Source organism: Scomber scombrus, chromosome 17, assembly GCF_963691925.1.
Source record: "Scomber scombrus chromosome 17, fScoSco1.1, whole genome shotgun sequence".
Taxonomy (NCBI): domain Eukaryota; kingdom Metazoa; phylum Chordata; class Actinopteri; order Scombriformes; family Scombridae; genus Scomber; species Scomber scombrus.
The window spans coordinates 13,833,534-13,861,424 of NC_084986.1; the positions used below are offsets into that span (position 1 = coordinate 13,833,534).

Genomic DNA, 27,891 nt, shown 5'->3' on the forward strand with positions numbered 1-27,891 from the left:
CAGCCTGCTCAAACTTAAGACGCGAACTGAAAATAATGGTGTTCCCCGCAGAAGTGAGCAGTCCGGTCACCGAAACTGAGTCCCGGGACTTGGGTTTGACTTTGTAAATTTGTCCGCTCGAGTCTAGACAACTCTTCGGGTTCGTTTTTGGACTCTTGCTGGCTATGGCCAGCAGTGGCTGAAGTGTTTTGATCCAGTCAGTGACAGCCTGCAAACAGCAGGGAGAGCTGTGCAGCGACCGCACTGCATTTGATTATGAGCGTTTGCAAGATTTGAAGGAAATCTGGGAGCTGATTTCTTTCTTTCTGTGAAAATAATTTTAACACAGGTATGTTGACTTTTTAATTTAATTAATGTATTATTATTATTATTGTTATTGATATTATTATCTTGTTTCAGACATTTAGCCTACAGAAAAGTTGTTTTATTCTGCCAAATAGGTTATCAGGTCAGTGACAGATCAGGTGGCTGAAATTTGAGGACGATTACAGATAACTTTATTAGGTTTGATTCAGTTTGATGCATTCGGTGAATTCTTACAAATAACTAACAAAGCATATTTTAAAACATCCCCCAGTCTACAATTATTTTTCTCTAACAACTAATTATAAACAGGTTGATTTTCAATTTATAATTTAAACAAATGTATTTGGGTAAACTGTTGTAATTTCATGTACTTTCCTTTCCCCCCTTTTTTTCAAAAGAGACTACATGTGGCCTTAATTGTCATATTTTAAGTTTGTGCATTTTTCATTTGAGTCAGTGTGGGATGAGCCCAAATTTCATCACTTCCCCGAGACCTCGGCAGGTTAAACCTAATCAGTCTTTACGCACCGTTTACAGATTAATACAAATATATTTTAACAGTAAATTATAAATTAACAAGAATTTAAACAGACTCTTCTGACAAACTGATGTTATATCTCTGTTTCTTTTTTTTTCTTTAAAAAACGTTAAATAGATTTGAGGAAAATAGATTAGTTTGTATTTGGCAGTTATTTGCCACATAAAGAACACTGAATGCAGGTCAGTGTGGTCTCAACATCTCCGTATTGAAACTTCATCAGTGGACACATGGAGTTTTTCCCCCTTTGCAGCTGCTGCTGCTGCATCCTTCACCGCGTCCACCGTTTCTCCCGATCTCTCCTCTCATCCCACGTGGAGTTTGTGTTTATATTTGATATGTAGGAAATGGGAATCTTATACCACGGCCGGGCTGTAAGGGCTTGAATAGCCACTGGTTATTGGCCTGCAGCTAACGACATGACAAGTTATGCACGCCGACTCAAAATCTGATAGGCCTACTGCCCCGTAATCCATACAGATTAGATTTCACATTAAGGTCTCATACTTAACCAACACGCATTAATGCGCAAGAGATGGATGGGGTCTGGATCGTGGAGATTCCAGGAAAGTCCTGCACATCTGAAACAAATGTTCTGGCCTTTAAAAAAAATGAATTAAATGGCTACTGGGCTATTTAGAAGAAAGACCACGAATGTAATTTGACGTTTTGCATTATGAGGAAGGAAAATAATGCGTTTACTGTCATCAGTTTATGATAAAGCGTATTTTTATCATGGTTACTCCTTTTTGTTTTGTTCCTTTGTCTATTTTTTCTGATGTGATAAATACTGGAATTACTTGAACTGAAAAATGTTCTCTATACTAATGGATGCAGTAGCCTACATTAAAATATTTAAGCAAGTTCATCACTGTTTGCCAATAATAAAGAAACATCTCCACACACACAGACAGTGATTCTCTTAATTTTTCATTTACTCTTTTGGGTTTTTTTTTTTTTTTCTTTACTTTTCTATATTTTTTTGAAAAATATATAGATTTGGTAAAATATTAAGCCTAAATAAGACTCGTGAAAATTATATTTATTTGAGTCCCATAAGTAACAATAATGCGGCTCAATTAAGCTGCAGCAATTCAAACTGGTGACAAACTGCACTGCACAACGGCTCAAAGAGAATAAGCAAAATTGTGTGATTAAAAAAACACGTTTTGGAAGGTGATTCCTTGGCTGACTTTATAAATAAAGTGTCTTTAAAAAAAAAAAAATTATATTCGTGCATATTAAAAAAAAAACCAAGAAACAGATTGCTACGTCAATATAGTTTCAATCGAACTGTGACTTTTCACTACAACCTCTCCAGCCAGCAGTCTGCGGTTTGTTCAACATTCTTCTCCTCTTCGGCTTTTATAGCGTGAAATTACCACATTGTGGCTGTGCTGTACACTCTCTAATCCTCCGCTGTCCCATATGTGTTTCTTATGTCGCTGTCAATAGCCATAGTGAGAAATATAATTCTCTTCTGGGCCGCTGAAGGAAATGGCAGTCATTATTGATTCCCTTCAGTGTCAGGTTAACTGGCCTACTGGATGGTTGTAAGGCCATGCAAGGCAGTCATGTGTGGGGAGATACAAAAATGACAGCAATTAACAAAATGTAAGTATATTTTAAAAAAACAGAAATGAGTACTTTTTAAAGACTTATTCTAAGCTGCAATACTTTGATACTCCCTATGTGTATCAAAATGTGCCATTAATGTATAAATCTATCATTTTAATGCCCCAAAACGTAGCCAAACATTTCACTGCTCATAAAATAAATTTTAGTTTATTTGAGTTTACTGCCCACTACATCCCTGATTGAAGAGAATAAACATGGAGAGAGAGAGAGAGAGAGAGAGAGAGAGAGAGAGAGAGAGAGAGAGAGAGAGAGAGAGAGAGAGAGAGAGAGAGAGAGAGAGAGAGAGAGAGAGAGAGAGAGAGAGAGAGAGAGAGTGAAAGGCAACCACATAGTCTGTCCTCCACAAAGGTGAGAGAGGGAGACGGAGCGGAGGGGTGGATCTGGGGGTGGAGGTGGGGGGAGGGGGAGGGTGGTGTGTGTGTGGGAGGCTCAGGCACAAATCAATTCACCTGAGAGACGCATTATTGTCTTTGGTTTCAGGCGAGGAGGAGCTGAATGCTATGAAAAATTAAAAGGATGCCAGTTAGTTTAAAGGATCGAGCCAGAAAACTCAGCAACGCACGAGCACACAAGCGCACACACACACACACAAACACACACACAAACACCAGTATAGGATATGTGTTTTCTTTAAAGCATATACTTTATGTTGCACATTTCATATAATGTAACTCATGCACTGTGTGTTATGGGGCTCGGTTAAGTGTGTAAGCTCTATTCCTTTGTTTTTTGTATCACATGCAACACACACACACACACACACACACTGTAAAGTATGCCCTTTGATAACGTTGATTTCTTTTCTTTTTGGTGCTCAAGTAGGCTCGAATTTGACACACACAAATTCCAAAGAAGAACAAATCATTCACTTAGCTGAACATACTGTATAACACAATGACTTGATTACATAGTGCAGAAAAGAAAGCATGCTTGAATTGGATCAAAGCACAGGTGCAGAGAAAGGTTTGTAAGCTGGAATGAAATAGAGCTAAAACATGTATTTTTAAAACTAATGATTTTCTTAAAATATGTGCAAAACTGCGTGAAAAGATTCACCATCACTCCTCACTCCAAGTTTGCTGGGAACCACACATCTTGTGACGGGCAAGGACTATTGCATGTGTGCATGTCTTTGCACCTTATCCTTTTGCTTAGCTGTTAAAATTTTCCAACCGCCTTTGCACAATATAGCAGAGAGCAGCCATTTTGTGCTGTGCTGTTGGGATGATGGCATTGTTTTCCATTCTTTCAGTTGACCTTTTTGTTGCAGCGCACGATGGTAGCAACAAAAAAAAAGAAAAGACAAGGACATGCTGCAATTTCTGTCTTTTCATTTTTACACAATATCCTTATTGCAACACCACATCTTATCACTTGCAAGTTTCAGACAATCATCTCAGCCTCACTGTCCCTCCTGATTCCTGCACCAACCTGTCTCCTGTCTGGTATTAATAGGGTCACTCACTGTCTTCGCATGCTAGCCAGCCACTGTGTCTGTGGTCCAGAGCCAGCCAACCAGCCATATCATTTACACTTCTCCATTTTCATTGTTGATATTTACTTCTGCAATTATCTCTCCACTTCACCCTCAGCTGAAGATGATATGCTGAAGTTAACGTTGCCGCTTCCCTCCTTCAGTCTCTTGTTGCTCACACATAAACACACTGACATAGGGTCTAACAGACAGACACACACAGACATGAAAAACAAAAGGAATTCATACAGTGTGGTGGGTGGTTTCATCCACAATATATAATTGGTTACATATAGCAAACCCTCAAACTAGTGTTTAAAATGTTATGCTGGTGGTTTCCATCAACGCAGTGTTAAACCTGTGCACAGGTAAATAGAAACAGGTGATGATTTAATTTTATATTCACTGACACACATTTTATTGTCTCATTTTTTCCCCCTGTAGTGTGTGGCAGATCACAACGTAAGAAGCCATGGAGGCCTCACAGGACCTCAACGAACAGATGGTGAGTTAAAGGCTACTGTATGCATGTGAGTGTGGGTGGGTGGGTGACTTTACCTTGTATTGACCACACAAGTATGAGGTATTGGGGCAAAGGAGAGATGTGTGTGTGTGTGTGTGTGTATGTGCGCGTGTGTGTGTGTGTGTATTTGTGTGTGCGCGCGCTAACACACAGCAGATGTGGTTCAGTGAGTGTACAGTAACCATATGGCAGCAGTCTGAGTGAATTCATTAGAAACAATGCTGGACACAGACATCAATTTTGGAAGTGTGTGTGTATGTGTGTGTTTATGTGTGTGTGTGAATTTTGTAAGCATATGTATGTATGTAACGCAATTGAATCCACAAGCATTTCAATTACTGTTTAACAAAATTGTTTTTATCTGCATCATATCTTTTAGACCTCACTCACGCACTGTGGCGCACACACACACACACACACACACACACACACACACACACACACACACACACACACACACATTCACACATTCACACCCACACCCGCACAGACACACACACACACTGAGCCTGAGGGTTTGTTAGTGTCTCAGCACAGCGGGCTACCTCTGCGTCACATCAGTGCAGCGTCCCAGTTCTGCTTGTTTAAAGATCAGGCTGTATTGTTGGGAAAATGATTTTGGCGGCGAGCAAGGTCCACTCGCATTTCAAAGTCGTTAGTCAGCCACCAGAACAGGTGTAATTTCATCTCCTCCTCCTCCTCCTCCTCCTCCTCCATCATGCCTCGTTCTCTCTCCCTCTCTCCCTCTGACCTGCCAGCCTCGACAGTAATAATAGCGCAAAGTGGGACAGAGCACATGAAGTATGTTGTTTTTCCCCCACTTTTTGTGTTGCTCTGTCAGACTCGCCCTGGCTTAGATTACGGGCTGACCCCAGTGGAGTACTGTCACTCACACATACAGTAAATGCACAAAACACAAACACAGGAATAAAAAAAGAAGACAGAAAGAGAAGGAAGTAAAGAAAGAGAAAGAGTAGCATCCATCTTGTCTTGCTGCCATCCAAAATATCAAATATTGATGTCCATATTCCACAATTACTTCACCTGCTTTAAATAGGGCAGTGATATCATTTATAATGTGAATTTGAGCTGCAGCTCAAAGACATTGATTAATTGTTGAGGTTGGAAATGAGACCTCAGAGCATGGACAGAGATTTTAATCATACCGCACAGAGCTGAAGGCTTGTAGAGCTGAGATGTGTGACTGCTGGGAATGTTTGGTCTTTATGTTTTTGCTTCAAAACATTCAGGAATAGTTTATAAAGCTGTTCATTTGCATGAATTTAATATGTTTTTGTGTGGTTATACATTGAACTTTTCAATTAGTATGTCAGGATCATGTCAAATTGTGAGTGTACAGTCTATGATATCTACTCAGCTGCCTGTTAATGGTACATCTAGTTAAAATGAAGAAGCCTTGCAATAAATCCTACCATCATGAAGGTTTTAATGTCCAGCACTTGCTGGAAATGTTCAACTTTACGGCCATTTGGGAGGCTGTAGTTTGTGGTGCTGTTGAATTATATTGTGTTATTCTGAGATGTGTGTCTAATATTTCTTCTTCCCTCACTGATATATATGGAGTGTACATTTCTGTATCATCAGTTATGTGGTAATGTTGGCCCAAGTAAGAGGAAGCGTTCATTTAACTGTCACACGGCCTATAAAATAACCAAAATGAGGAAGATATTAATATACATTACACATATGTTACAATATAGCTTTGTATACTGTAAATGGTCTTCCTGTTTCAACATTTTTCAAATTGCTTTTTGGTAGATAGGAAAATGTTATTTGTAGTTTTGTGCTTTTTGTCTCATTTTGATTACACCTGAACCTCAAATGACAAATAACAGCTTTTACAAATTCAATTTGAACCAAACACGAAATTACGAGTGAATTTAATTTCCTCAGAAAGTTTTCCTGTAATTTTTCCATATATTAGCTGAAAATGGCTAATTCTCTCTACGCACTGCTTCAGTGAAACAGGCGTGTCTCGGGTGACTAAGAAAACATCGCAGACCTCACACACAAAGTTTCGGGGAGTTGTCTGTTGATACCTGATACTGCCCGTCCCCCTCTACCCTTTAAAGTCCCCCCTTCCATTTACTTCCTCCACCCCGCCCTTTTCCCACCACCTCAATTGCGCGTCATCTGGGTTATGGTCATACGTCCTCACTGGCCGCATGCCTGCCGAGGGCCAGCCTGCCGTCTGTGGTCCTCGGGGAGCGCTGGAAGGAGCCTGAGGCAGGGCCAAAAGTGGTTAGCCTCTTAATGCTACTTTTAGCTTGTTTAACTGTCTCACTCCACCTGTTGTCACATACTTGTTTAGCTGTGGAGAAAAGGTGATAACCGTTTTTTGAGTGATACTCTGTGAAATGAGGATGAAGAGACAACTTTTTATCATGAATTTTTCATCATGAATTTAATTAGATTATAAATCTGTATAAGCAGTGTTTAGTATACACACACAAATATACACACACAAACTCCACACACAGTCCCTCAATGCCTCTTGATCCGACAGAGCCCTGATTGAAGTCTGGTGGAGGAAGCAGGGAGAGAAGGGGGGAGCAGCGGTGTTGTGGACCCCAGGGAGCATTGCAGGATTTTAATGCACGGCCACCAGAAGAAAAAAGTGAAAGAGATGGAGGAGGAGGAAAAAAGAGGGGGAAAAAGGGTCTTTTAGCCATAGCCTTTTCCTCTGGTGCGCTGGGAGAGGCCCAGAGTATGGCAGCTGTCCCAGTCTGTGAGTGTGTGTGTGAGTGAGACAGAAAGACGGAGTGAGAGAGAGAGAGAGAAAGAGAGAGAGTGTGCATGGACCAAGTTAGAGAAGGAAGGGGGTCAGGTTGCACCCCTCTTTCACCCCTACAACCCCATACAGACACATTCACACAAACTTACATGCAGCAGCAGTAGCTAAATGCGAGCACGGCCCAACCCTGATTGCCAAGATTGCATTGGCGTCATAGACAGTCGTTTCAAAATCTGCCCGGCGACAAGGCATGTGGACGGATCACAGGAGTGTGGAGTGTAACAGCTACCTCCTGGCATCCCTCTAGTAGGCTGGCATCCTCGTTGTGGCACCGAGGTGCACTTCAATTTCAGCTTAGTGTACAGTGATTCTTGTAAGATTTATGTTTAGTTGACAGCTGAGTGTTGCTGAGAGTCTGCCTTTCAGACTTCTAGTCACCGCAGTCTGGGGGAATAAAACATTTAGGACATTTAATATTTTCACGACATAAAAGTCATTATTCTTGATTGAATTATGGCTGATAACTATGGCAAAAGAGAAGCATACGAGTTATAAAGGAAGAAAATGTAGTGTGGAGACTGCAGCAAACGCTGTAACTCATCAGGATGAGGTTGGTGTTTTTACATCAAAGACAAACATGGACATTTTGGGATATATGCTTATTCCCTTTTCTTGCTGAGAGTTAGATAAGAAGATTGACACCTCTCTCATGTTTGTCCATTAACTATGAAGCTACATACAGCCAGCAGCTGGTTAGCTTGGCTAAGCATAAAGAACAACTACCACAACTCACTGTTTTTACCCTCTTTTTTGTAAAGATAAAGTAAACAAGATGTTTCAAGTTAGTTAGTGAACCTAAGCGGTGCTGGTAAACTGATTTAGGTTTTTGACTTTCAGTCAGTCCACAGTTCCAGTCTTTGTGCTAATTAAGCTAAGCTAACCGACAACTGGCTGTAGCTTTGTATTTACTGTACAGATATGACAATGCATATCCCAAAATGTCAAACAGTTAGTTTAGTATTTGCAGTTTGCGGGTGAAGTTAAACTGTTGTTAATGGTGTATTTTGTCCTTTTGCAGAACTATGCTGAATTTTGTGAAACTGAGTCAATACAGCAAATGGACAGAGTAATCCTTCTTTCATGTGAAAGCTTCTCAGTTTTGACTAAGATACTTGGAACAATCAGAGCATCTGCCTTTCCCTAAAAACCCACTCAGTTCTTGCCTTGGGTCAGCCAATACATAACTCATATGTAAGAGTCTGGCTGGCTAAGGAAAGCCAGCTAGGTGTGAGGTCAGCAGGTCACAGACAGCCGCTCAGCCAATCGCAGTCTTACAGAGTCAAACCCCCCAAACAGACTGGAGAATCCATCTAGAAACCCAGAGCAACCAGCGTGGGCTTTCTAGAGGAACGCACCAGACAGGAAACCACACGATATGTGTGCTTGAGTGTCTGCTGTGTGTGTCTGTGTGAGAGTATGTGTGTGTAGGTGTTTCTTTCTCTGTTATACGCATATAGTTTCTGCGGTGGGGGACGGCTGAGGTCATCTGAGTGGAGACTGTCTCATTTTGCGTCCATGCTTGTTTAATAGAAGTCAATCAGGATGCAATGTTTCCTGCCGAGAGTTCCGACTGAGTTTTCATGAAAAAGCACATTATAGCTATATGTTACATTTCTCTCTATTAAACGTTTTTACGCGATAGTCATTTGAATAGAATTGGAGCCTTCAAGAAACAATACCAGTAATAACAGTGAATTCATCCAAGCACTTAAAAACTCTTTGAAAATGACATTGCATAACCGGTAGTCCTACGTGAGACATAAAAACACTTTATTCTTTGATCCAGCTTCCATAAATAGTACTCCTGATAGCACAGCCCACCTTTTGTTAAGCCTGCTCCTCTGGCCAAACACTCATCTGCCATTGGTTACAAAAAAGGAGCGTATTTCCTCATTTTGCTGGGAAGGAAATGAAATTGCAACAATTGTGCTTTGGTTACGGAGGAACCTGCCTGCCCTGCCCGCCGCGAGAACTTCCTCTGCTGCTCTGCTGGGAGATTGGATTTCTCTCTCTGCAGTGGAGAATCAGAGAGGTAGCACAGGGGTCGACGAGGCCAGATGGGTTGTGACCTGGGTCTCTATACTTCTTTATACTCCAGACCAGAGATTCAATTAATGATCATTCCCATCATTGATTAATTATCTAATTCATCAACACTCTTTTAGTACTTATCGTTTGCTTTTTTAAAAATCTGTATATTATTTCCTCGTTATGTCTTAGCCTGTAGATTGTCAACCAAGTGTTCTTCTGATATAACATGCTTAATGCCTGACTGAAAACTAAATTTTATTTGAGATGATAGTGAAGTTATAAGATGTCAAAAAAATCCCAGTGTGACAACCACATACTCCTTATTTTCTTTGAGCACCAGTCCAAAAATCAAAGATTTAGATCAATTTACAAGAAAAGCAGTACATCCATAATAATCAATTAATTGACTACTCTAGACCTCACCGCACAGAATCTGTCTTCCAGATATCCGTCTTGATTGAACTTGCCACGTATCTGGATAACAAATACTCCATTTTTGGAAGTATTCTGCCTTAATTAGAACAAGTGCTTTAAAGGCAGGGAGACATAATATTTTTATGGTTTGACTTGTATACTTTTCAGTGTGTCCATTATTCCAGGATTATTTTTATGATGGGAAGATTGTTGTGAAAAGGACCACAATGACAAAAAGATTATAGTCAAATGCATCAATACATTACCTATTGCACATTAATATCCATGTAATTTTTGTGGTAGTATTATAAGTCAGTGAAAGCTGAACATTGTGCTAACATTTGATAGGTGGACAGGATAAGGTCAAGAGCTAATATATATTATTTTTAAATTTGTGCTAATTTATTAAGACTCCATAATCCTGCAAAAAAATAAAGATTTTCTTTTCTCCTCGTCCTTGATTCTCTCTCTCTCTCTCTCTCTCTCTCTCTCTCTCTCTCTCTCTCTCTCTCTCTCTCTCTCTCTCTCTCTCTCTCTCTCTCTCTCTCTCTTCTCTGTCTGTCTGTCTGTCTGTCTGTATGTCTGTCTGTCTGTCTGTCTGTCTGTCTGTCCCACCTTCTTATTCTCCACCGCCTGCCCGCCTCTTCGTCTCCCCTTGTGTCTCTCTGGGCAGAGTGATGATTCAGGGGCTATTGTGAAGGCAGCAATCCGATACAGAGCCAGCTCGAGAGCGGGGGAAAGGTGGACCACGAAGGGAGGGAGGGATAGGGAGAGAGTGGAGCAGAGCAGAGTGGAAGGGGGATGAGAAACAGAAGGGATTATGGGAGTTCTCATAGCCAGGTCCATGCTGTCTGGAGCCCGGGGCGCTTTGGCACCCGTACCTGTCCTCTGCTTTACCTGTTGCCTAATTTGGCCTATGCTCTCTCCCTCTTTCTCTCCCTTTATCTTTATCTCTCTCACTCCCCCAAGCTCTTCACTGTCCCCTTTTTGGACTCACTGCCCTTCCCTCTTGTCTTTTTTCACACTTACATACATCCTCTTCTCCCTCAATCTGTACTCCTTTTTTCGTAGACATATGGTATTTTGAGTGATTTTATTGGGAAGATGATATGAAGTGTTTCAAGGCTTGGTATGATGGAACAGCTTGTGACTTTTCACTCCTGTTCACTCTCCGTGGCGAGTAGGGCAGCAGTAACTTCTAATAATTGGCTGCATATTGAATCTGAGAGCAGATGGCATATGTGTGTGTGAGCATACCTATCTGTCTGCTGAACGTCTCTCCTTCCATGCACACACACACACACACACACCAGTACAGGATATGTGTCTTTTTGAAGGCTATCTACCTTATGTTGTACCTCTCACATGCACACACACACTCTGATGTCATAAGCAGCATTATTTAACAGGCAGCTGGGAGGCCATTCATCATTTAATTAAAAGCGTCTGAAAGGGATCTGAGGCCTAATGAGATTAGCTTTAATTATTGATGCTGCTGCTGCTGCCACAGACACGCACTTAAACACACAGGCTCACAAACACACACACAAACTCCAGTTGTGACCACCACAGACATTCGGACCATCCTAAATGCAGACAGAGGCACTGAGACTCTGTTTTAACACACACACACACACACTTGCATGTGCACTTTTGCTTTGTTCTAATCTTTGCTCTCTCACCTGATCTTTTTTCATACACACACACACACACACACACACACACACACACACACACACACAGATCTCATTGATTTCGCTTCACGGTGGGATGTGGAGATGCTCAGGGAGCTGGGTTGGTTGGATTCAGGGGGGATAAGGCTGCGGTATGGGGACCAGGCGGGGGGTGCGGTAGCTGTGGTCGGGTCAGGGATGGGGGAGGGTGAGGGGGTGAAGAAGGGCGGTGCAGGAGGGTGGTGTTGTGTTTCTACAGGTCCCACACAGCAGCAGAGAGGAGCTCTTACTGTTCCAGTCCACTCACTCTACTCTCCATGTCTTTCCTTCATTTTACAATAACATGCACTTCATATAAAGTTGGTTAATTTCAAATGGTAGTTTGAAAGTTCTCCCTTTTCATTTTTCCAAAATTATATTTAAGTTGGTTAAAATCATTTTATTTGACAATATCATATATAGACTGTGCTGGCTTGTTGTTCAAACCCAAGACTTGTTTTAAATCACTGCAGCTGCACATCAAATGGAAATAATCTTTATAACATCATTTTATACACATTTAGCCAAAGTTCAGCTTGATGTACTTGGTATCTTTACAAGCTTTTACTTTAAGATTAGATTAAAGTGAGTTGAAGTGATGGACAGTGTGTCCTATGCACAGGTCACTAAAATCTTATGGTCCGTCAGAACTTTTTTTTGAAATGTTGTCTTGAATTTATGTTAAAATTCAGCAGGTTTGAACAATATTTGGCTGCACAGTGTACACTGAATATGCAGTGCTTGGCTTGCCTGCACTGCTTGATGTACCATAAAATTGTTGAAGACTGAAAGAGATTTCTTCTAAATATCTAAATCAAGCCTCAACTCAGATTACCATTGTTAATAGACAGGTATGGTTTCAGAGTGAGGACATTGTAACTGTAATATTATATCCTATATACTGTCACAACGTCTACCTTGGTGACTAAGCTCTGACTGCTCATGTACAATGACTCATGTACATCATGCAGTATGAAGCTGCGAGTCTTTTAGATTATTTATTTAGAAATGTTATTTTTCCCCAAAAAATTGATGAAATATTTTGTCAGAAAATAGTAAAAAAAATTCCCAACACAATTTCCCAAAATCTAATAAGATGTCTTTATATAGCTTCTGAAATGATTAATTTTATGTCAGTCAGCATCAAGCTAATAAATGAATCTTTTCAGTTAACTGTAATGTTCATCTATCCCAGTGTCTGACTTTGTAGCCTCTCGTGTAGATTGCACCTTTAGACATTTTATATTGAGTTGTGTGTTCTTGAGTGTGTTTCTGTCCAACTGACAAGAGTGATGGCCTGTGTGTCGGTGTGTGTGTGTGTGCCTGGTCAACCATGGACTGGTTTAGGTTTCCCCCAGTTGTTTTTTTAATCACTCTCATCAGATTAGCTGAGCAGGGGCAGTAGAGGCCAAACGTTTCACAATTAACAGCGCAGAACCGGCCTGCACACACACACATCCATCAGTGACTTTTCATTTGTCTCCACTGAGTAAAGCTGCATTAAATCATGTCCATGATCCCCTCACTCTCTGAGACAATGAGGAGCCAATTTAAATAGCAGATATGAAGACCACCAGGATGGCAAAGAGGATGGAGAGTCACAGTTCTCCTCTGCTACTCTTCCTCCCCAAACAGTATAAACTGATAAAAGATATAAACACAAGACATTATTTTTCAAGATTAACATTTTTTTATTATCTTAAATTATAACATTATATTAAAGCCCATAATCTGAACACAAGCTCCATTCAGTAGCTGTTGTGGTGCTTCTGACTGTATCATACACATCCACTGTGTCTGCTGTTTATGCTGCACTGTAAAAAGGACTTCAGTGGTGCTGTCTATATGACTCTAATTTAAAATCGATATTTCTTCCACTAAATTAATTTTCCTTTCTATGTGTGTTTACTAATCATTTTCTACAATCAAATTGACTTTTATGACTCTTGATGATAAATTGATTTCACAAAACTCAGTGAAAGTGCTTATGTCAAATGTTACAAGTCATGACCTTCCCACATATAGAGCAACAGAAGTAGTGTGAAGCTGCGAGTCTTTTAGATTATTTATTTAGAAATGTTATTTTTCCCCAAAAAATTGATGAAATATTTTGTCAGAAAATAGTAAAAAAAATTCCCAACACAATTTCCCAAAATCTAATAAGATGTCTTTATATAGCTTCTGAAATGATTAATTTTATGTCAGTCAGCATCAAGCTAATAAATGAATCTTTTCAGTTAACTGTAATGTTCATCTATCCCAGTGTCTGACTTTGTAGCCTCTCGTGTAGATTGCACCTTTAGACATTTTATATTGAGTTGTGTGTTCTTGAGTGTGTTTCTGTCCAACTGACAAGAGTGATGGCCTGTGTGTCGGTGTGTGTGTGTTACAAGTCATGACCTTCCCACATATAGAGCAACAGAAGTAGTGTCTGCTGTCCTCATTCATCAGCAATCTTTGGCAGTTACCTGGATTATTAAAGGAATTAAACTCAACCCAAGACAAGTAAATATACAATTTGTATTTGTTCATTTACCAAGTCAGACATCGCAATTAAAGTGGCTATTTGCTCTTGGTGTGTCCTCTGCTTCATCAGGTCCATAGCTGAATTACGTATCGTGTCATCGCGCCATTACTGCTGTGGCAGTTTCAAACTTTGCGACTGTTGGAGTGAAAGCAGAAATACTTGGATTGTAGAAGGGTTGTTGGTCTTGTTGTGCTTGGTAGTCGACCACTCCAACAAAATTAGTGGTATGTGTTAATCTGGAAATTAATTAAGTTTACTAATATTGATCACACAGACTCGTTTCCAACAATTTTCAAACCTAGAGAAATTCATCATTTTAATCAAGGTAATGGTCCGTTTCATTTGATCGCCTGTCAATGGCGTCATATCCCCTTTACCCCGTCGACTACGCACACAAGATGATGATCAACTTTTCCTTTTAACCGGATGAAGGCTTTTAGTCATTGAACGCATGGATTTTAAGTAATCAGAAAAACAAGCTAGGCAAACATTAGCAGCAGCTCTGCTCGCAGTCCTTCTTGTACTTCAGTTTGATGAGTGACCATGTACTGTGTATTTGTCTCTATGATTTGCACTAATTTAATATTCTAATACTAGCCTAACCTATCTACCTAGCCTAATCTAAACCTACACATTTAGACTGCCCATGCTCTTTTTAAATCTGGACTGCTGGCTAACATGGTCACCTTCCACCTAACCAGATACTCTAAAGACATGATTGTGACCTATGGTTGTACTGCTGGTCTTCCTGATTTTGCAGAGATTATGATCAGAGCTGATCAGATTCTGATTCTGATTCTGAAAGTGAACATTTCATTGTGAAAACACATATTTCCTGGTATGATGAGCAGTGCACTATCTGGGATTTCATCTAGAGAACACAATTCACTCAACTCGTATCAAACAAGTTTTAGTTTGTCCTCTGTCAGCCTATACTTTTACATAAAAGCACATGGTGACATCTGTTTCCAGTGCTGAGTACCACAGTATCATATCTGTTTTTTGTCTCCTCTATATCTGCAGACTTGGAATAAACTGTGAGACTCCAGGTCCTCATTTATCATGAAATCAAAAAACTTAATCTCAATGGTGGCATTCTCTCAGCTGTGAATGAGTTGGCTGAAGCTATCAAAGATGCTTATTCCATCACCTCAGAAATAAGGCTTCAGTACAAAGATGATGACTTTGATGACTTCTATAGATTAACCTGAATGATAATGACCACAAACCATTACACTAACCATTGTCCCCCAAAAGAATAGAATAGAATAGAAAGCTTTATTGTCCTTATATTTCGCATATAATGAGATTACATAGGTGCCACTCCATTTGTGGTTTAAAGATCAATAAAAAACATGACAACCAGATAAAAACATGACACACATGCAACTAAAAAGATGACATACAATAAAAGGATGACATAGAATAAAAATATGTGATGCAGCTATAATAACATAATGTGGAGGGTATTGCACTTGAATAACATACATAGAATAAATAAAAGCAGCAGTCAAGAGTATTGCACAGGACTATTGTTTATTAAGAGTTCTTAGAGGGCAGCCCTGACACCTCTGTGTGCTGTGTATGTGATTTGCACTCTATGGATTCACAGGACAGTGTGACGCTGAGTCATCCTCCCTCAGAAAGGCCAGATCCATGGCCTATATTTTTTGCATTCCAATTTTCTGCCATAACACTGAGCTGGCTTTGAGACAAGGTTATGAGATTTATTTAAGATATGGTACACCACTAACATCACTAAATGTTAAACTTGACATTCTGAGAGGTGAGTCTGAGATGTTGCATTGAGTAAATGGAAGGGAATGGGCAGGAACTCATCTGCTCATCAATGGAACTGCCATGTAACACAAATGTTTTTTTTTTTTTTTTTTTACAGAGGGTTAAGCAGCCACTACAAGATAATACTGTTTTTACTGATAGCAGTTCTTGATTGAAAACAAGTTGATATTTTACAGGTGCACATACCATTGGCCACACATGTACATTGTGTTGTCTTTTTTTGTATCGGGCTGATTCAAGGCACTAATGATCATTTCTAACAGTGTGCACAGTGAAAACTACAAGAATTAACAATTCAGCCTTGCACTTTATTTTGTTATTAACAAATATGGATTATTGTTTATTTTGCACTTTTGAAACATTTCTTGAAAACTCAATATTGAGAGAACTTTGAATGTCTGTTAAGGTAACATTTTGCTGAGATGTTCTGTAAAAACAAAAAAACAAAAAATCATTCTTATGATATAAAAACTGCTATCTCAGCAATAACTATTTTGCCACATTTGAGGATGTTTTAACTTATTTACATTTCAGCAGTCATCACCTGTACTACATACATACTACATGTTATTAGTTATTAAATTAAAATGTATGACTGCCTCTAGACAACACAATAGCACAGTAAAGGATTGCAGCATTGTTTCATGGTATAGTCATTAAACGTCACTTTTTTATTTTTTTTAGCAGAGGTTACATTACTGAGCTATATTCTTGAAAAGTATGTACATAGTGCATTCCTAATCTCATGACCCATCCTTTTGGCCACCTCCTCAAAGTGTTTGTCATTGTAAAGACACATGCGCTATGGACTTTACCAGGTTGTCAAACATTTATATTCCACAAAATGATCTTATTATCTATTGCACCTTGTAAAATTACTGAATACTCTCCTTTTCGATTGTAGTAGTCTACTGGTGCATTGGCTGGTTTCTATTTGTAGTCCAAGTGACACTGACCAATCATGTTTGAGTGGGGATGGCACTTGAAATGTAGGCAGCTATCTACAGGAACATGCTTTGGTTGCATGTAACAGTCTGTTTGGGCTGAAAATATGCTCAGTATTAGCTCCGTTGTTCTATTCAGTTGTCTGAAGGCAGCACATATGAAAAGAGAGCATGAAGCAGTGTAGTATTTTCCTCAAGGTGCATTCAGTATTCTGGTGGTATAGTTTTCCCTGTTATATTGCTCCATGGTTATGAGCATATGCCAACTGTGCTGTTGATCCATATTGCATAGCATAACAATGTTTACCTCACAGAAGCATGCATTAGTCCATAACACAGGGCCTTCTTCTTACTTTTCTTGTTCCAAAGCAGAGTGAATGTTCTCACATGGTAGTGTTTTCTAAGGGGAAACTAATATTAGTATGTTAGCATTCATCTAAAACGGCTGTCTGTTCTGTAGTTTTTGTTGCTAAAGTTGCTCTGTGGGTATTAGTCCGCTGGCATATCTTGGGTCAGATTTCAGCTCACACATTTTCAGGTGTTTGTGAGAGTTAAATCCTAATATAGGATTTTTGTTGATGTTATGTAGCCTCCAGAACAGATGGAAGTTTGACCTGTTAAATGAAGTATTGCAGTGTTGTTATGAAAACACTTTGTACTGTTAATGTTAAATAAGTAATGCATTAATATGTTCAAACTTCCCCCCTTTCTTTCTGTTTATTTGTTGAATCTGTCAATGCTCTTTTGACATTGGTTACAATCAATTTCTAGACTGTTTATTGTAGGCTGTATTAAATGCTTTCACATATCTTCAAACACATATCAGTGAGTTAACCCAACTCAAATGTCTTGACTGTTGCATGTGAGCTGTAGTCATTTTTTCACATTAAAAAAATGCATATTAGTAAGTTTAATTTATTAAAAACGTTTTTTTTTGTTTTTTTTACAGTGTGGGCAAGTAGTATATTGTGGCTTTATTAGAGCTTTTTCCACTGAAAACAATTGCTTGCTATGGCTGAAAACAAACCTAAGTAGAGCTCCAGGATGTGAAACCAAAACAAAGAATTAAAAGATACTAAAATGCCCTATAGTTCAAAACTGCATTTGTAACTGCCCTTTATAACAACACATACAGTAGAAAAAATGTGTCTGTGCCTTCCAAAACATTTACAAATCACTGACACAAAAAGTGTTTTGTGTTTTCGTGACAATGCTATGATTAAGTTTTGATTAGGTCTAGGCACAAACATGTACTGGTTAACAGAAACTCTGGTTGAGGTTAAAATGACTACCTTAATAAAGTTAGGGATCGTCATGGTTTCAACAATAGCAATGACATGGTTAAGGTGAGGGAACAATCGTGTTCATTGTTGTCATGAATTGAAAAGAAACCATTGGTGACCCAGTTGAAAACGGGAAACTAACTGCTAGAGAGCTTTGTCACTTTAACATATTGTATTGGGGCACATGCTGAGGGGATTGATTATGTTTTTTTTCTTGGGAGGACCGTTGCCCAACTTCTTATTGTCTATTGTCTCAAGGTTTCAGTGTATAGGCCATCATCTCTACTATAACTTCAGCTCAACTTTGTCTTTTTTCCTCGCCGTGGGCAATTCGAAGACAAAGGCTCAAAAATGTGATACTTCAGGTGAAGAAACTGCATGTGTGCTTACATTTCTGTGTCCTTAAAATTTTGAGCTACACTATGCATTTCTTGGCAAGCCTTGTGTGAGAATAGACAGGTAAAGAGAGAGACACCTAGCTAGAGAGAGAGAGAGAGAGAGAGAGTGAGAGAGAGAGAGATGTTTTCACCCACCCAACACCACCTCCTCCTCCACCTCTTCCCTGCTCCACAAACTCACCCTGTTCTTCCCTTTCTCTCCCTTACTTCTTTTTTTCCTTTATAGCTTCCTACTACACCTGAAAAAAGGGGCATTTTTGGAGGCATAAAGAGAAGGATAGTTTTACACCTCCCCAGGCTGGGGGGGTAGTTAGAGCAGCGGAGGGAGAGAGGGAGGGAGGGGGAGGCTCAGCACAATGTATTTTACATGAAAGGAAGGGGATAGGGTTACCACACCGATAACCACTCATACAAATGGAGAGCTTTGAGGGGACAGGTAAATGGGTGAGGCTGTGTGTGTGTGTGTGTGTGTGTGTGTGTGTGTGTGTGTGTGTGTGTGTGTGTGTGTGTGTGTGTGTGTGTGTGTGTGTGTGTGTGTGTGTGTGTGTGTGTGTGTGTGTGTGTGTGTGTGTGTGAGAAAGAGAGAGAGAGAGAGAGAGAGAGAAAGAAAAAGAGAGTGAGAGAGATGGGGGAGACAACATGGAGGGCCGATAGAGATGGAGGTTGTGTTTATGTGGTGAGTAACATCCTTTATGAGTGTGTTTTTGTGGTTGACACACAGCAGCCGATATTGGCTGGATGATCACATTGCACCGGTGTGTGCGTGTGGATGCCTGTGTTTGTGCTTGCATGTGTGTGTGTGTGTGTGTGTGTGTGTGTGTGTGTGTGTGTGTGTTTGTGCAGTTTTAGAGTTGAAGCAATAGATTAATAGATTAGTAGACTAAACGGAAGTTAATCAGCAACTATTTTAATCATTCATTCATCATTTTACTAGTTCCACCTTCTCAAAAGTTACTATTCATGCTTTTTTTGTCATGCAGTATACTGTGAATGTAGGGGTTTCCATGAACACAGATAATATAGGAACAAATGATATACTCCAAAAAATAAATTGAAATTAAGTTTTTCGTGTCTTGTATCTTACTCAGTTTCTTTTTTAGATTTGTCAGTTTAGTTTAGAGTATTCCTTTTTATTTAGTTGTTCTTAGTCTCACACAATCCATCAGCAGCCATTCTGTATTAGGTACCAACCCTCATGTCATAACGTTGATCCTCATCGGGGGAAGTCTCCCTGTTCTCTCCCCCATTTCAGTTTCAAGCTCTGCCATAACATACATCTCAGTTTATGCAGGGTGGGCTTGTATTGTTTGATGGACAATTACATATTCCTGGCCCCCTTCACTGCATATGTCAGAGAGGTCTCTTGCCACAGAGGCCATTTCTTAACATGTCCAAGGCAGTACACATACATTATTTCTTCACTGTCTTCTTTGGGGTTGGAGACGTCTGGGCATTATAAAGACTTTTCCTTTTTTAGATTGTGATTTTGCCCGCTTGTTCTGACAGTTTCTTGCGCTAAGTCTGTAGAATATGAAGGAGGTGGTGATGAGGGTGAACTGACTGAAGACTCTTCCATCGCTATCTGCTTCAGCTCATCTCGAACCCCGTGAAATAGGTCAGGACGTCTGTCTGGTTCACTTGGCTCTGGTTGTGGCGATGGCTGGTCTGGAAGCATACCTGGAGTTTGGCGTTGACAGACGGCTGGCATTGAGAAGAGGTCGAAGTTTCTCTGGAAAGAGAACTGGGGACATTGATTAGTCCCTCCTTCCTTTTCAACTGATTTTTGTGTTTTAGACTGTCTTTCTCGTTTTCGTTGTGCGTCTCTATATTCTGCCTCCATTTTCCACAGCAAAAAATGCCTTCTAATCAAGCCCTGCTTTAATTTGTTTGTTTTTTTGTGCTGTTTTGAAATTGTCCTCTGTATGTGTCCTGTCTTTTTACTGTCTATGTGTAATGTAGCCATCCTCTCCTGCTACTGCAGAACAAATCTACCTACGGGTATAAATAAAGTCACCTTGAGCCTTGAACCTTGAACCTTTTTCCCTTTTTACCATTCACATTCTTCAAGTCTTACCTGCAATTTCTCAATTGACTCAAACCGAAACTGTCATTTTCAAGGAACCACAGTGTTCAGTCCAAAACTGTAACTGCCTACAAGTCTATGGTCCTTGTTTATCACTTATTTTTTTCACACATCCTGATCATTTAGGAATTTACTTCCTTGACCATTACCAATTTTATCATACATTACCCACGCAAGCTTTTCCTTTCTGTTTGGAATTGTAATCATTTAATCAGGCATTCAATTGTTATTATTCATTCATTCCTTTGTCAACAGGTCTTCACCCCTCACTGTTTTTCATGACCTTCAGTACTGTATCTTTATTTAATTCCAGACACTGTGTCCTTCAAACCATTGTCTATAATCATCATAGGCAGTCTCTTTTCATCCGGGTAGTTGTTTATGAGCCTTCCTCAATGGAGGTTGACCTCCAAGGAACTTCTTAATCCGTATCACACCAGCCTCTAGGAGTTGCTGTGACTAGCATGATTATTCCCAAACAGAATAAAGATATGTTCTTTGTTTCTCTTTCACACAGGAACATACTGTTCTGATGCACAAATGTGATTTCTATGACTAAGCATTTTAACCTTTCACAAGTTTACACAAGCATTTATAATTACAATAATAATTAATATTCATACAATTATTCCCTTCACAGTTACTTAACTGAAAAACACAGGGGCCACTAGTGCAGCGGTAGAGGTTAACTATGAACTGCAACATCCCTGGTCCAGTTGAGAAATCTCTCTCTTGCATCTCTCTCTACTATCTTCAATAAAGGTTTAAAATGACCAAAAAAATAAATTAAAATAATGTACAACAAATGTAAAGTCATAGAAATGCTGATAAAATAAAATAAATAATAATGTAAAAGAAAGTTTGGAGCCAACAACATGATAAAAGAGATAGAGGAGAACAGACTGTCTCCGTCTGCCTCACTGTCTGCTAAGGGAGAGATAAACTACTGTTGTTCCACTTGAAGAACAAAGTTGTTCTCAAAGTCCTCTTAAAAGGGAGCGAAGCACCTCTGTCAGACAATTAAAACACTCCTTAATGTCAACAAAAACCAAAGTAGAGTTCTGTCATTTAGCCGTATAATATACTACCCGCTTCTTTTGCCCGTGCCACACCACTGTTTTGTTTCTTCTCTTCTTTTTTTGTATTCCATCAGGCGTGTTTTAGGACGCCTCCCTCGCTCCCTTCTCCACTTGCTGTGAAAATATTTCATCGGGGATGTTTTTGGACAACCCCCTCCCAATGGGGTCCTGCCTTGCTAATAATAAAGTGCTTGAGTTGTCAAGCGCTTCGGCAACACCCTAATCTGTTCTGACAGCTAGTCGTCCACATACACTTTCAAACGTCCAGCACGCGCACAACTGCATGTTGGTGTGCACGTATAACACATTTTCAACAGACATTTGCACTGATGTATGCACAGGGGTCCACAGGCAGTCTATCAATCAAGGTGTTTATTGGGGCAGGGGGATAAATGCTGTGGGACAGGGCCGCATACTGTCACCATGGTGACCGAGCTAAAGGTGGCTGGTGCACAGTTGGAGACGGTTACCCCGTTCCAAATTGGTCCCCTGGCCTGTTTGCATTCCCTATACTCTTACCCCTTGTTCTCTTTGGCCTTGTAGATGCACAGTAACTTTTAAACTAATAAAGAGCAAAGTAAGGAAATTGTAGCACATTTCAGCATAAGTAAAGTCACACACACGCACTCACGTACAGGACATAATCATAGACCTGAGAAATTTTCAGCTCGCTTTTAAGTGTAGCCAAAGTTAAAGTGAGTACCTAAAAATAACGCAAATAATCTTACATATCTGAAGAAGTATCCTGCCATGCTGATACTTTTGGTTTTATTTGCCAAGTTTTTGAAATTTCTTGAAGTCAATGGACTTTCATTTAAAGAGGGCATAACAAGCATATTTCCAGGTCTATATGTTTACAATACTATAGCTATATTTTTATTCTGGGGTTCTACGGGTATATCTTTGCATAATTTAAAGTTTATTTTATACCAGCTCTTTATGCAGCCCCTCAATTCATCCTCTGTCTTACACAGGCTGTTTTAGCTCCTGACTCTCAGCTCATCGGGAGGGGTGTCTTGAGTCCACACATTCGATGGAGCCCACCATGTTGCACTGCCATGTTTCTACAGTAGTCCAGAACAGAAAAACCACAACACTGGCTCTAGAGAAGGCCTTTTTGCGTATTATGCAAGTTTCACAGTCACCGTAGGTTCATCTACATGCCTGGAAGACGAGGGTAATCCGCAACTTTAGTGCTAAATACCGCTAAAAACACTAATCCCTTAAATGTAGTTTCACAAGCTGTGAGCACCACAAAAAACATTTCCCTTCACCTCTATTGTATTTTGTGGAGGCAGAAATCTCAGAAACAGATAAATGAAAAGCTGGCAGAGTAAAATCTAACCTCTCTACATGGTTAGTTGTCGCTATACATAAGCAAGCTTTTTTGTTGCTATTGCTTTTTTTTCTTTTGAATTTTGTTGAACTGACCCTAAAATGTGATTAGTGAGGTGAAATTCTGTTGATGTCAGAAATTGGAGCTGGCCTGGTTTAAGCATGCGTATTAGTGTGTGATCATTTAATGTTGTATGTTTGACTGCTGGTGTGTATATGTGTGCGTGTGTGGGTTTATGCCTCCCCAGATAACACCTTGATGACCATAGTGAAAGAGTGCCATCTTCAGACCGAGGCAGCTGAGGGAGAGGGGGACAGAGAAAGAGAGAAATAGTGTGTGTGTGTGTGTGTGTGTGTGTGTGTGTGTGTGTGTGTGTGTGTGTGTGTGTGTGTGTGTGTGTGTCTGCGTGTGTCTGCGTGTGTCTGCGTGTGTCTGCGTGTGTCTGCGTGAGTCTGCGTGTGTCTGTGTGCGTGTGTAGCCACCAAGGTGATACTAGACCCCCATCCACCCCTCCAACTCATGACACATATGACACACACGTGTAGCCCGTGTGGTTTCAATTAAGCACAGACTGGTTGTATGTGTGTGTTTCATGCGCTCAGGTGTACACGCAAGACTTTGTGCAGTGTGGGTGAGATGGAGGGGTGGTGGCGTGTGTGTAAAGGAGTAGGGGGGTCAATTGCATGGTGTGAAGTTTATGGTCTGGCCTGTACTTTCTACTGCACAGCAAGACATTGACATCACATCCACACCACATCTCCATTTACTGTTTTAGCTTTGTGGAAGTAATCAGACTGCCATCAGTAGGATTTACTCCAAGAAAAAGTAAAGTAATATACACGGATGTTTTTGATTTTAGGTGCTCAGACTCACTTGAGTTGTGTTTTGTATTTAATTTTTTAGAAACACTTTCATACACAGTTACAATGTGGAATTCAGCTTAAGACCTCAACACAAAAAATACAACTTACATTTTAAAAGTTCCCTGGTTTGAAATGTATGTTTGAGTGACTCTGTAGTGAGTGACAGCCGAGAGAGAGAGAAAGAGAGCGAGAGAGGGGGGAAGAGGAGGAGGAGGAGGAGGAGAAGCGAGAAAGAGGAGGAGGAGGCAGAGGAGGAGGGAAACAGGACAAGCGAAATGTTCCCCATTACTGGAGTCAAGGAAGACAGGAGCTGTGCATGGATTGGCCTTAGAGACGGAGAGATAGAGAGAAAGAGAAAAGTGTAGCTCGAATGCAGTTTATCTCCTTGCTCCAGCTGCTACATGTTTGTACCAAGTAAAAGAGACAGACACAAAGAGAGAGAGAGAGAGAGAAAGAGTGCACTTTCTCCTGTAGAGCAAAAACAAGAAAAACGTGACACCTGGAGTACGAAGTGAGAGCAGGTAGATAGAGACAAGTTTAACTGTGTTTGAGTTGAATGAGTGTGTGTGTGAGGGCTGCAAACCTGTGTCTGAAGGGCAGCTGGTGGATCGTACGGCTCTGTAATGCTTTGTGGAAGTAAAGGACTGCTAACTGACCTGATTACACCCTGAGGTAAGAATGGCTGTGTGAGTGCGTTTGTGTTTTATGTTCAAACTAGGTTTTTTTTTAATGGTGACACTTACTCTAATTTTGGTATATTTATTTGTAGTGGTCACACTTAAATTAATCAATCCTGTATGTAAAAGCAAGATAGGAATTGCTATTTAATATCTGATGTAGCAATAATTTGGCTAAATAGGTGCAATATTCAGAGGATTTAAAATAAAAGGACGTTTAGTATGTTAAGGTGACAGCATTGACATTTATTTGAGTTAAATTTAATTAATGTTGCACATAAATTAAAGAGTATATTTTTCTTATATTTTTGCTTTGGCTTTACATTTTTAAAATTCTGCTTCTCAATTGTCGTTAATTATTATTGCAGCATTTTAGATTTGATGTATGATTACAGCTCTGTTATTTAATTTATCCAGCAAAATATTTCCTCATCTACTTAAACATTTTGAATAAAGTGGAATTATTTATAGCAGAGATTATTTAAAAAAAAAAAGTTATATCATTAATTAAAATGATTATTTTGTACTACAGTAAAAAATAGTATACTTGATTTTCTTCTGCTATTACAGACCCTTTGTGTGTGTGTGTGTGTGTGTGTGTGTGTGTGTGTGTGTGTGTGTGTGTGTGTGTGTGTGTGTGTGTGTGTGTGTGTGTGTGTGTGTGTGTGTGTGTGTGTGTGTGTGTGTGTGTGCAACTCTATGTATGGTATCGGATGTCCCGTTGCAGATGGGTTGGGTTATTACCAGAAACACATAGTGCTATTCTTCTTTCTCTCTCCCCCTCTCTCTCTGCTTTTCTCTTCCTGTGCAAAGTTTTCATAGTCTGCCAGAAACAATAATACAAACATTGTTGAAACAGCTATTGTGATTTTATATACTCTTTATTTGTTATTTAGCTTGTTAAAAACAAAAGCAGAACGAAAAAAGGAACACCGCAAAAAAAACAAAACTAGGACTGCTTCTACTTATTTATGATTCACACCTACTGCTTCTCATTATTGCCTTTCAGGCTCAAATTAGGCCTCACGAAGATGGTAAATATCATTAGTCAGCAACAACACTAACATACTGTAGCAGTGTGCGATTCCATTAAATAAACTATTGTTATTAGTGCTAATTACCTGGGGTACCTGTATTTATCCCTCAGGGAGTCCCCCCTTGCAGAGCAGGTTGTGTTCCAGACCGGTCACCCGGCCAACCAGGTCAAAGGTTGCCTTTTTAAGTGGCTCAGATGACACAAATGGGTCCTTCAGGCATCATGGCCACCTAACAGTTTGCTTAGAGGCCCTTCGTTTTGGTACTGGAGCTGAAATTGGGTGTGTTTTACTGTGGGATGGGGAAAGTGGACTTATTCTTTCCTTATAATCTCATTGGAATAGTAAGCACTTGCATTTTTGTAGGTTTATCGCATGACAGGTTTTTGTTAGTTTTAAGTGATGTCACAATGAATAGAATGCATGGCTCGCAATTGGATTATAAACATTTTGTGGTAAAAGTGGCTACTAATGAAATTTTAAACAAGTCAACAAAGGATTTGATAACTGAATAGGAAAAAATGTATCTGATCGTTGTCATACATCAAAAAGAAATGATTATAATGCTCAAGATGGAAAGACGGTTAAATCAAATAAATATACAGAATTATACTGAATGTGTAGCAAGACAGAAAAACATAAAAGTGTTGAGATACTAAGAGAGGTGAGAGACTCAGACAGAGAGGTCATCAGTAAGAGAAAGTGTGCATGGATAAAGCACAATGATAAAAGCTTTTCAGGATCAAAGACAGCGTGTGCTTGTGTTTTCACAGATCATGTTGAGACAGACACAGCCAGGGTTTATGTGTTTCCGTGTGTGTGTGTGTGTGTGTGTGTGTGTGTGTGTGTGTGCGCGTGCATGCACATGCGGGCTGTATGTAGGCCCACGTTTGTATGTAGCCCTGTGTGTGCGTTACATGTGGATTGCAGTTTCTCACGGCCATGCTGTTGATGTCGTGACTGACAGCCTTGTTAAATTTCAGTAAAGCATGAAACGTGACATGAAAGTGGCTCGTGTGCGTGTGTGTACGTGTGTGAGTGAGTGTGTATGTGTATGTAAAGTGATCCATACGAGGGCACTAGCTAACCTTTGAACCCTGTCTTAAACAGCTAAGTGCTGCTTCTTATTCGCTCTCTCAGCAGGATCCTCTAATCAGAACCATAACACCACTACATAGTGCTCTATACACACACACACACAGAAATGTCCTAGTTTCCAAATACCTGGAGTTTAGTGTCTGCTTGGCCAAGCACTTTCTCTGTATACTTACCTGTGATTGCGATAATTTGCAAATGGCTTGAATATATGATGCCTGGATGAATTTGACCATGTGAATGCGTATTTCCATGTGTGAGTGTGTGTTTGGCACCTCGCGCGTGCCCTACAACTCGGCAGTGTGTTGACACAGTGATTATAGGGCAGCTGGTACACATTGGCTCTTGCTCCGCCCTGCATTTACTGTTCTAATTAGTTCCTGTTCCAAATAAGAGAGAGGAATTTTAATAGAGAACCGCTGGTCTGCCGTCTAGCTCCGCATACCCTCACACACACAGCAACACACATGAAACCAGTCTGTATGTGAATGCGGTGAGCTGCGGTGGAAAGGCGCAGAAGCCCAAGTGTGTTTTCTTAAAAAAAAAAAAATTCAATGATGAAGGAAAAGTTCCAGCACACAATGATTGACATGACCAAATGTCTGAGTTAACCCCCAAAGTCAAGTCTCGATTTAGTGTCAATGCTGACCTGTTTAAGGGTGAAGAGTGAGCCCTCTGACCTAACATGACCCCGCCATGACCTTTCAAGTCTTTAAGGGTTGAGGAAGGGGCGGGGTCACGGGTGAACAAGAGAAAGTTAATATCTGTCACTTACATGCCAGTTAGCACTTCTTTCACGGTGGTGGGTACAAACAGGAACACTCGGTCTCAATTTATCATTTCTGCATTTTAACAACATTGAAGAATAAAAAAAATGAAAGTGAAATTGAACATGTTGCAATTTCTGGAGCAGGAATTTATTTTGTTTTGATTCACAACAGTTCAGGATACTAATATAATTATCCTGATTCATAAACACCGGTTTATGAGACAGGTTTATGACACACTAAACAGTGGTTCTTAGGAATATGTATGTAATGTAGTGTGCAGTTGCATGTTTAGTAACATTTCCTCTGCTCTGGTTTCCCTGCAGGTGAAGAAATCACACAGTGACTCTCATGTTCCAGACCTTTCTGACACCAGGTACACACACGTGTCTGTTTGCATAATGTGACAAACAATATTAGGTTTTTCAGAGCTCTGTGTGTGTGTTGGTTTACATATGTGTGTGTGTGTGTGTGTGTGTGTGTGTGTGTGTGTGTGTGTGTGTGTGTGTGTGTGTGTGTGTGTGTGTGTGTGTGTGTGTGTGTGTGCGCGTGTG

The 27,891-nt window shown here is 40.0% G+C and overlaps 1 long non-coding RNA gene across 1 annotated transcript; it reads left to right on the forward strand.

Moving 5' to 3' along the window:
- Positions 1 to 283: 283 nt before the first annotated feature.
- LOC133997164 (uncharacterized) lies at positions 284 to 27,697 on the forward strand. The gene is made up of 3 exons (XR_009927266.1): positions 284 to 328; positions 4,401 to 4,461; positions 27,664 to 27,697. It is a non-coding gene; the product is annotated as an uncharacterized LOC133997164 (long non-coding RNA).
- Positions 27,698 to 27,891: the final 194 nt, after the last annotated feature.